An 8,518-nucleotide genomic window follows, 5' to 3' on the forward strand; every position below is an offset into this window, starting at 1 on the left:
ACATAATAGCAAAAACTAAAATAAAATCAGAAACATTTAAAAATAACTTTAATTTTCCTTTACATGGGTCTTCCTACACATATTTCACTGATAACCAAGGGCTCTGTGAGTTGGAGGCATTTAAAAAGCCTTTGACAAACACATGATTTCACTCATATGGGGGATATAAAACTGAAATTCATAGATACAGACAGCAGTATGGTGGTTAGCAGAAGGAAGCAGGGCTGGAGGGCAGTAAAAGGTAGAGGGGGGCAAATATATGGAGACGGAAGAAGATTTAACTTTGGGATGTGGGCTCACAATGCAATATCAGTATACATATCATGTGTCATTGAAATCTATACTTGAAACTTAGCCCTGGCCGGTTTGCTCAGTGGTAGAGCATCGGCCTGGCGTGCAGGAGTCCCGGGTTCGATTCCCGGCCAGGGCACACAGGAGAAGCGCCCATCTGCTTCTCCACCCCTCCCCCTCTCCTTCCTCTCTGTCTCTCTCTTCCTCTCCCGCAGCCAAGGCTCCATTGGAGCAAAGTTGGCCCAGGCGCTGAGGATGGCTCCATGGCCTCTGCCTCAGGCGCTAGAATGGCCCTGGTTGCAACAGAGCAATGCCCCAGATGGGCAGAGCATCGCCCCCTGGTGGGCATGCCGGGTGGATCCCGGTCGGGTGCATGCGGGAGTCTGTCTGACTGTTTCCCCGTTTCCAACTTCAGGAAAAAAAAAAATACAAAAAAAAAAAAAAAAAGAAACTTATGTGATCTTTTAACCAATGTCACCCACAATAAATTTAATTAACAAGTTAAATTTAGGCCCTGGCCGGTTGGCTCAGCAGTAGAGCGTCGGCCTAGCGTGTGGAGGACCCGGGTTCGATTCCCGGCCAGGGCACACAGGAGAAGCGCCCATTTGCTTCTCCACCCCTCCGCCGCGCTTTCCTCTCTGTCTCTCTCTTCCCCTCCTGCAGCTAAGGCTCCATTAAAGCAAAGATGGCCCGGGTGCTGGGGATGGCTCTGTGGCCTCTGCCTCAGGCACTAGAGTGGCTCTGGTCGCAACATGGCGACCCCCCGGAGGGGCAGAGCATCGCCCCATGGTGGGCGTGCCGGGTGGATCCTGGTTGGGCGCATGCGGGAGTCTGTCTGACTGTCTCTCCCTGTTTCCAGCTTCAGAAAAATGAAAAAAAAAAAAAAAAAAACAAGTTAAATTTAGGGAAATGGCGCCATGAGCAGCGCGTCTGACAGATCTCCCCAAAATCACAACAAATTCATCAACTAGAAACAGAAAAATTTATCCTCAGAGCATTCCGGAGTTCCACACAAACTGAAAGCGAAAGGACTGTTATCACTTGAATCTGAGAGACGAGGGTGTGGAGAAAGCTTATTACCGCAGGGACGTTCATCGAAGCCGCGGAGGGAGTTCGCCTGTGTGCTATCAACAAGACCACCCTCAGATGCCAATAAGAAAGAGGAAATCGAATATTATGGATACAAAAGAAAGAGAGGTAACACAAATAGATGTGGAAAAATCTATGGAGAAAAGACTTAACATATTGGAAGCCTTGGAGCTAAATGACAGAGAATTTAAAATAGAAATCTTAAAAATACTCAGAGATATACAAGAAAACACAGAAAGGCAATTTAGGGAGCTCAGAAAACAACTCAATGAACACAAAGAATATATTACCAAGGAAATTGAAACTATAAAAACAAATCAAACAGAAATGAAAAACTCAATTCACGAGCTGAAAAATGAGGTAACAAGCTTAGCTAACAGAACAGCCCAGATAGAAGATAGGATTAGTGAAATAGAAGACAAACAACTTGAGGCACAACAGATAGAAGAAGAAAGAGACTCAAAAATAATAAAAAATGAGAAAGCCCTACAGGAACTGTCTGACTCCATCAGAAAGAATAACATAAGAATAATAGGTATATCAGAGGGAGAAGAGAAAGAAAATGGAATGGAGAATATACTCAAACAAATAATAGACGAGAACTTCCCAAGCCTGTGGAAAGAACTAAAGCCTCAAATTCAAGAAGCAAACAGAACACCGAGTTTTCTAAACCCCAACAAACCCACTCCAAGGCACATCATAATAAAGATGACACAAACCAATGACAAAGAAAAAATTCTCAAGGCAGCCAGGGAAAAGAAGAGTACAACATATAAAGGAAGGCCTATTAGATTATCATCAGATTTCTCAGCAGAAACTCTACAAGCTAGAAGAGAGTGGACCCCAATATTTAAAGCCCTGAAAGAGAGGAACTTTCAGCCAAGAATACTATACCCATCAAAGCTATCCTTCAAGTACGAAGGAGATATAAAAACATTCACAAATACAGAAAAGATGAGAGAATTTATCAGCAGAAAGCCCCCACTCCAGGAAATACTAAAGGGGGTTTTCCAACCAGATTCAAAGAACAAAAGAAAACAACACCACAAGTAACAGCTCCACCAAGAACACAATAAAACCAAACTTAAACTGTGACAACAAAGGAAAAAAAGGGGGGAGAGGATGGAGATTAACAGTAGCAAAGGACGATGAAGTGCAGAAATACTCATAAGATAGGGTACTACAATGAATATGGTAGGTACCCTTTTCATTACTTAATGGTAACCACCCTTGAAAAAACCACCACAAAAACACTTGACTTAAAAAAGGTAGCAACAGAGGAAAGAAGTATGGAACACAAACAAACAAAAACAAATGATAGAAAAACAAAAGAGAAAAATCAAACAAGATACAAAACTAACAGAAAGCAATTTATAAAATGGCAGTAGGGAACCCACAAGTGTCAATAATTACACTAAATGTAAATGGATTAAACTTACCAATAAAAAGACACAGAGTAGCAGAATGGATTAAAAAAGAAAATCCAACTATATGCTGCCTACAAGAAACTCATCTAAGCAACAAGGATAAAAACAAATTCAAAGTGAAAGGCTGGAAAACAATACTCCAAGCAAACAACACCCAAAAAAAAGCAGGTGTAGCAATACTCATATCTAATAATGCTGACTACAAGACAGAAAAAGTACTCAGAGACAAAAATGGTCATTTCATAATGATTAAGGGGAAGTTGAATCAAGAAGACATAACAATCCTTAATATATATGCACCAAACCAAGGAGCACCAAAATATATAAGACAGCTACTTATTGACCTTAAAACAAAACCTAACAAAAATACAATCATACTTGGAGACCTCAATACACCGCTGACGGCTCTAGATCGGTCATCCAAACAGAGAATCAATAAAGATATAGTGGCCTTAAAAGAAATACTAGAACAGCTGGATATGATAGACATCTACAGGACACTTCATCCCAAAGCAACAGAGTATACATTTTTCTCTAGTGTACATGGAACATTCTCAAGAATTGACCATATGTTGGGCCACAAAGACAATATCAGCAAATTTAGAAAAATTGAAATTGTACCAAGCATATTTTCTGATCATAAAGCCTTGAAACTAGAATTCAACTGCAAAAAAGAGGGGGAAAAACCCACAAAAATGTGGAAACTAAACAACATACTTCTAAAAAATGAATGGGTCAAAGAAGAAATAAGCGCAGAGATCAAAAGATATATACAGACAAATGAAAATGAAAATACGACATATCAGAATCTCTGGGATGCAGCAAAAGCAGGAATAAGAGGAAAGTTCATATCACTTCAGGCCTATATGAACAAACAAGAGAGAGCCGAAGTAAACCACTTAACTTCACACCTTAAGGAACTAGAAAAAGAAGAACAAAGACAACCCAAAACCAGCCGAAGAAAGGAGATAATAAAAATCAGAGCAGAAATAAATGAAATAGAGAACAGAAAAACTATAGAAAAAATCAATAAAACAAGGAGCTGGTTCTTTGAAAAGATCAACAAAATTGACAAACCCTTGGCAAGACTCACCAAGGAAAAAAGGCACAGGACTCAAATAAATAAAATTCAAAATGAAAGAGGAGAGATCACCACAGACATCATAGATATACAAAGAATTATTGTAGAATACTATGAAAAATTATATGCCACCAAATACAACAATCTAGAAGAAATGGATAAATTCCTAGAACAATACAACCTTCCTAGACTGAGTCATGGAGAAGCAGAAAGCCTAAACAGACCAATCAGCAGGGAGGAAATAGAAAAAACTATTAAAAACCTCCCCAAAAATAAAAGTCCAGGCCCAGACGGTTATACTAGTGAATTCTATCAAACATTCAAAGAAGACTTGGTTCCTATTCTACTCAAAGTCTTCCAAAAAATTGAAGAAGAAGCAATACTTCCAAACACATTTTATGAGGCCAACATAACCCTCATACCAAAACGTGGCAAGGATGGCACAAAAAAAGAAAACTACAGACCAATATCTCTAATGAATACAGATGCTAAAATACTAAACAAAATACTGGCAAACCGAATACAACAACATATTAAAAAAATAATACATCATGATCAAGTGGGATTCATCCCAGAATCTCAAGGATGGTTCAACATACGCAAAACGGCTAACGTAATACACCATATCAACAAAACAAAGAACAAAAACCACATGATCTTATCAATAGATGCAGAAAAGGCTTTTGATAAAATACAACACAATTTTATGTTTAAGACTCTCAACAAAATGGGTATAGAAGGAAAATATCTCAACATGATAAAGGCCATATATGATAAACCATCAGCCAACATCATTTTAAACGGCATAAAACTGAGGACTTTCTACCTTAAATCAGGAACAAGACAGGGTTGTCCACTCTCTCCACTCTTATTTAACGTGGTGCTAGAAGTTCTGGCCAGAGCAATCAGACAAGACAAAGAAATAAAAGGCATCCATATCGGAAAAGAAGAAGTAAAGGTATCACTTTTTGCTGATGATATGATCCTATACATCGAAAACCCGAAGGACTCCACAAAAAGATTATTAGAAACAATAAACCAATACAGTAAGGTCGCAGGATACAAAATTAACATACAGAAGTCCATAGCCTTTCTCTATGCCAACAATGAAATATTAGAAAACGAACTCAAAAAAATAATCCCCTTCACGATTGCAACAAAAAAAATAAAATACCTAGGAATAAACATAACAAAGAATGTAAAGGACCTATATAACGAAAACTACAAGGCATTATTAAGAGAAATAGAAAAAGACACAATGAGATGGAAAAATATTCCTTGTTCTTGGATAGGAAGAATAAATATAATTAAAATGCCCAAAGCAATATATAAATTTAATGCAATTCCCATCAAAATTCCTATGAGATTTTTTAAAGAAATGGAACAAAAAATCATCAGATTTATATGGAACTATAAAAAACCCCGAATAGCCAAAACAATCCTAAGGAAAAAGAATGAAGCTGGGGGCATTACAATACCTGACTTTAAACTATATTATAGGGCCACGATAATCAAAACAGCATGGTATTGGCAGAAAAATAGACACTCAGACCAATGGAACAGAATAGAAAGCCCAGAAATAAAACCACATATATATGGTCAAATAATCTTTGATAAAGGGGCCAACAACACACAATGGAGAAAAGAAAGCCTCTTCAACAAATGGTGTTGGGAAAACTGGAAAGCCACATGCAAAAGAATGAAACTCGACTACAGCCTGTCCCCGTGTACTAAAATTAATTCAAAATGGATCAAAGACCTAAATATAAGACCTGAAACAATAAAGTACATAGAAGAAGACATAGGTACTAAACTCATGGACCTGGGTTTTAAAGAACATTTTATGAACTTGACTCCAATGGCAAGAGAAGTGAAGGCAAAGATAAATGAATGGGACTACATCAGAATAAAAAGTTTTTGCTCAGCAAGAGAAACTGATATAAAAATAAACAGACAGCCAACTAAATGGGAAATGATATTTTCAAACAACAGCTCAGATAAGGGCCTAATTTCCAAAATTTACAAAGAACTCATAAAACTCAGCAACAAACAAACAAACAATCCAATAAAAAAATGGGAAGAGGACATGAATAGACACTTCTCCCAGGAAGAGATACAAATGGCCAACAGATATATGAAAAGATGCTCAGCTTCATTAGTTATTAGGGAAATGCAAATCAAAACTACAATGAGATACCACCTCACCCCTGTTAGATTAGCTATTATCAACAAGACGGGTAATAGCAAATGTTGGAGAGGCTGTGGAGAAAAAGGAACCCTCATTCACTGTTGGTGGGACTGTAAAGTAGTACAACCATTATGGAGGAAAGTATGGTGGTTCCTCAAAAAACTGCAAATAGAACTACCTTATGACCCAGCAATCCCTCTACTGGGTATATACCCCAAAACCTCAGAAACATTGATACGTGAAGACACATGTAGCCCCATGTTCATTGCAGCACTGTTCACAGTGGCCAAGACATGGAAACAACCAAAAAGCCCTTCAATAGAAGACTGGATAAAGAAGATGTGGCACATATACACTATGGAATACTACTCAGCCATAAGAAATGATGACATCAGATCATTTACAGCAAAATGGTGGGATCTTGATAACATTATAAGGAGTGAAATAAGTAAATCAGAAAAAAACAAGAACTACATGATTCCATACATTGGTGGAATATAAAAACGAGACTAAGAGACATGGACAAGAGTGTGGTGGTTACCAGGGGTGGGGGGAGGGAGGACATGGGAGGGAGGGAGGGAGAGAGTTAGGGGGAGGGGGAGGGAACTAGATAGAGGGAGGCGGAGGACAATCTGACTTTGGGCGAGGGGTATGCAACATAATTTAATGACAAAATAACCTAGACATGTTTTCTTTGAATATATGTACCCTGATTTATTAATGTCATCCCATTATCATTAATAAAAATTTATTTAAAAAAAAAACAAAAAAACAAGTTAAATTTAAAAATAAGTCTTTGACATAGGTCATGATAACAATAATAATAATGATAACCAATATTGATAACCTATAGTGAAAAAAAAGAAAAACAAAAAAAGGAGTCACTCACCACAAGTTCATAGCACTTCTGCCTCTCTCTCCCAGCTCCTGGTAAGCTACTTACGACTTGGGCACCATGTTTTATTTTATTGTTCCTATCCCAGGTCCTAGCATGATGCCCAAGCACCTGGCCACATGCCAAATGACCAAATGAGGAGAAAGGGAAAACATGGAAATGTGGGGGTAGGAAGGGACTCCAATGCCTAAAGCAGTGATTAGCGTGCCAACGCCAGCCTTGAATGTGCTTGGATGTGCCAGGGAACGGTGGGATGCAAGAGTCCACTCTACCTGCCTGAAGCCAAGATGATAACCAATACAGGAAAACCAGAAAAATAACAGCCAGCAACCGGGGGCATGCTGGGTGCCCTTTAACTGGTTTGGTCTCTTTCCTGCACAATGAATTGTACATCCCCAGGTGAGTCTGGGAGCTCAAGGGCCTTGAAGGAAAGCAAGCTTGATCCACCAGGACCAGCAAAGAGCTCATGTCCTAAGGGAGGCTGAAACCATGTCCCTAGGATGGGGCATCAGCACCTCCTCCGGGAGCTTCCATCCCTTGCATCAACGTCTCCCTCTCTCAGTGGGCAATAAAAAGTGCATAAGAAGCCTTTTGGAAGAACATAGGAAAGCAGGACATCAGTAGCTGCGTGGCAGGAACAAACATGACAGTGACAAAGTGATCGTGGGGAAGGCAGAGCAACCACGTGGCAAGTTTTTCATGTGAACATCCTGAAAACCTACACTTCTCTAAACCTCAGTTCCAAATTGTTCTGCAAGTTTTCCCTCTTGGCATGTGCACAGAGCCATGTCACTCCAGTCCACAGCCTAACTCCTTGCACATCCGTAACTCCGCCTAAAGCAAAATCAGCTGAAAGCACCGTGAGTGTCATTATTCCTGGCATTCTCCAGCCTAAGCCATGAGCAGCAGCAAGAGCTTCTGATGAGACACTGAGCCTTGGGAATGAACCAAAGGTGTCCTGGATAAACAGAGCCACTTGAGCACCAACTGTCTTGCTGCTTGCTTGCCGGCCCTGCTCCTGGCGCCAGGCAGACCCTTAGCCACCCCATGGTGGGGAGGGCTTGGCTGCCTTCCAAAGGCCTGTGCTTACACAGGCAGAAGGGCCAGGAACAATGGGTTGGCTTTTCTTTTTTTTTTTTCTTTTTCCTCTTTCCACGTCTTTTTTTTTTTTTTTCTTTTTTTTTTTTTTTGGCATTCCACATTTATTTTGTATTAATGTCAGGAATGCAACAGAGAGGTTAGGCAGTCACATACTTTACTAAGTGTTTCTAACATATGCCCCCAATAGTTCCAGTACCCAGCTGGCACCTTACGTAGTAATTGCAATATTGTTTTGGGGGGTTTTTTCTTTGTAGTGAGAGAAACAGACAGACAGGAAGAGTGAGAGATGAGAAGCATCAACTTGTTGTGGCACTTCAGTTGTTCATTGCTTGCTTCAAGGTGATCGTCAGCTGCTGAGGGCTGCTTCACCCATGGTCACACCCTTCTCTCAACAGCCCACATTCAGTAACTGAGCAAGGCAGGGAAATAAAGGCCCAGCTTTTGGG

Source organism: Saccopteryx leptura, chromosome 3, assembly GCF_036850995.1.
Source record: "Saccopteryx leptura isolate mSacLep1 chromosome 3, mSacLep1_pri_phased_curated, whole genome shotgun sequence".
In the NCBI taxonomy this organism is placed as follows: Eukaryota; Metazoa; Chordata; class Mammalia; order Chiroptera; family Emballonuridae; genus Saccopteryx; species Saccopteryx leptura.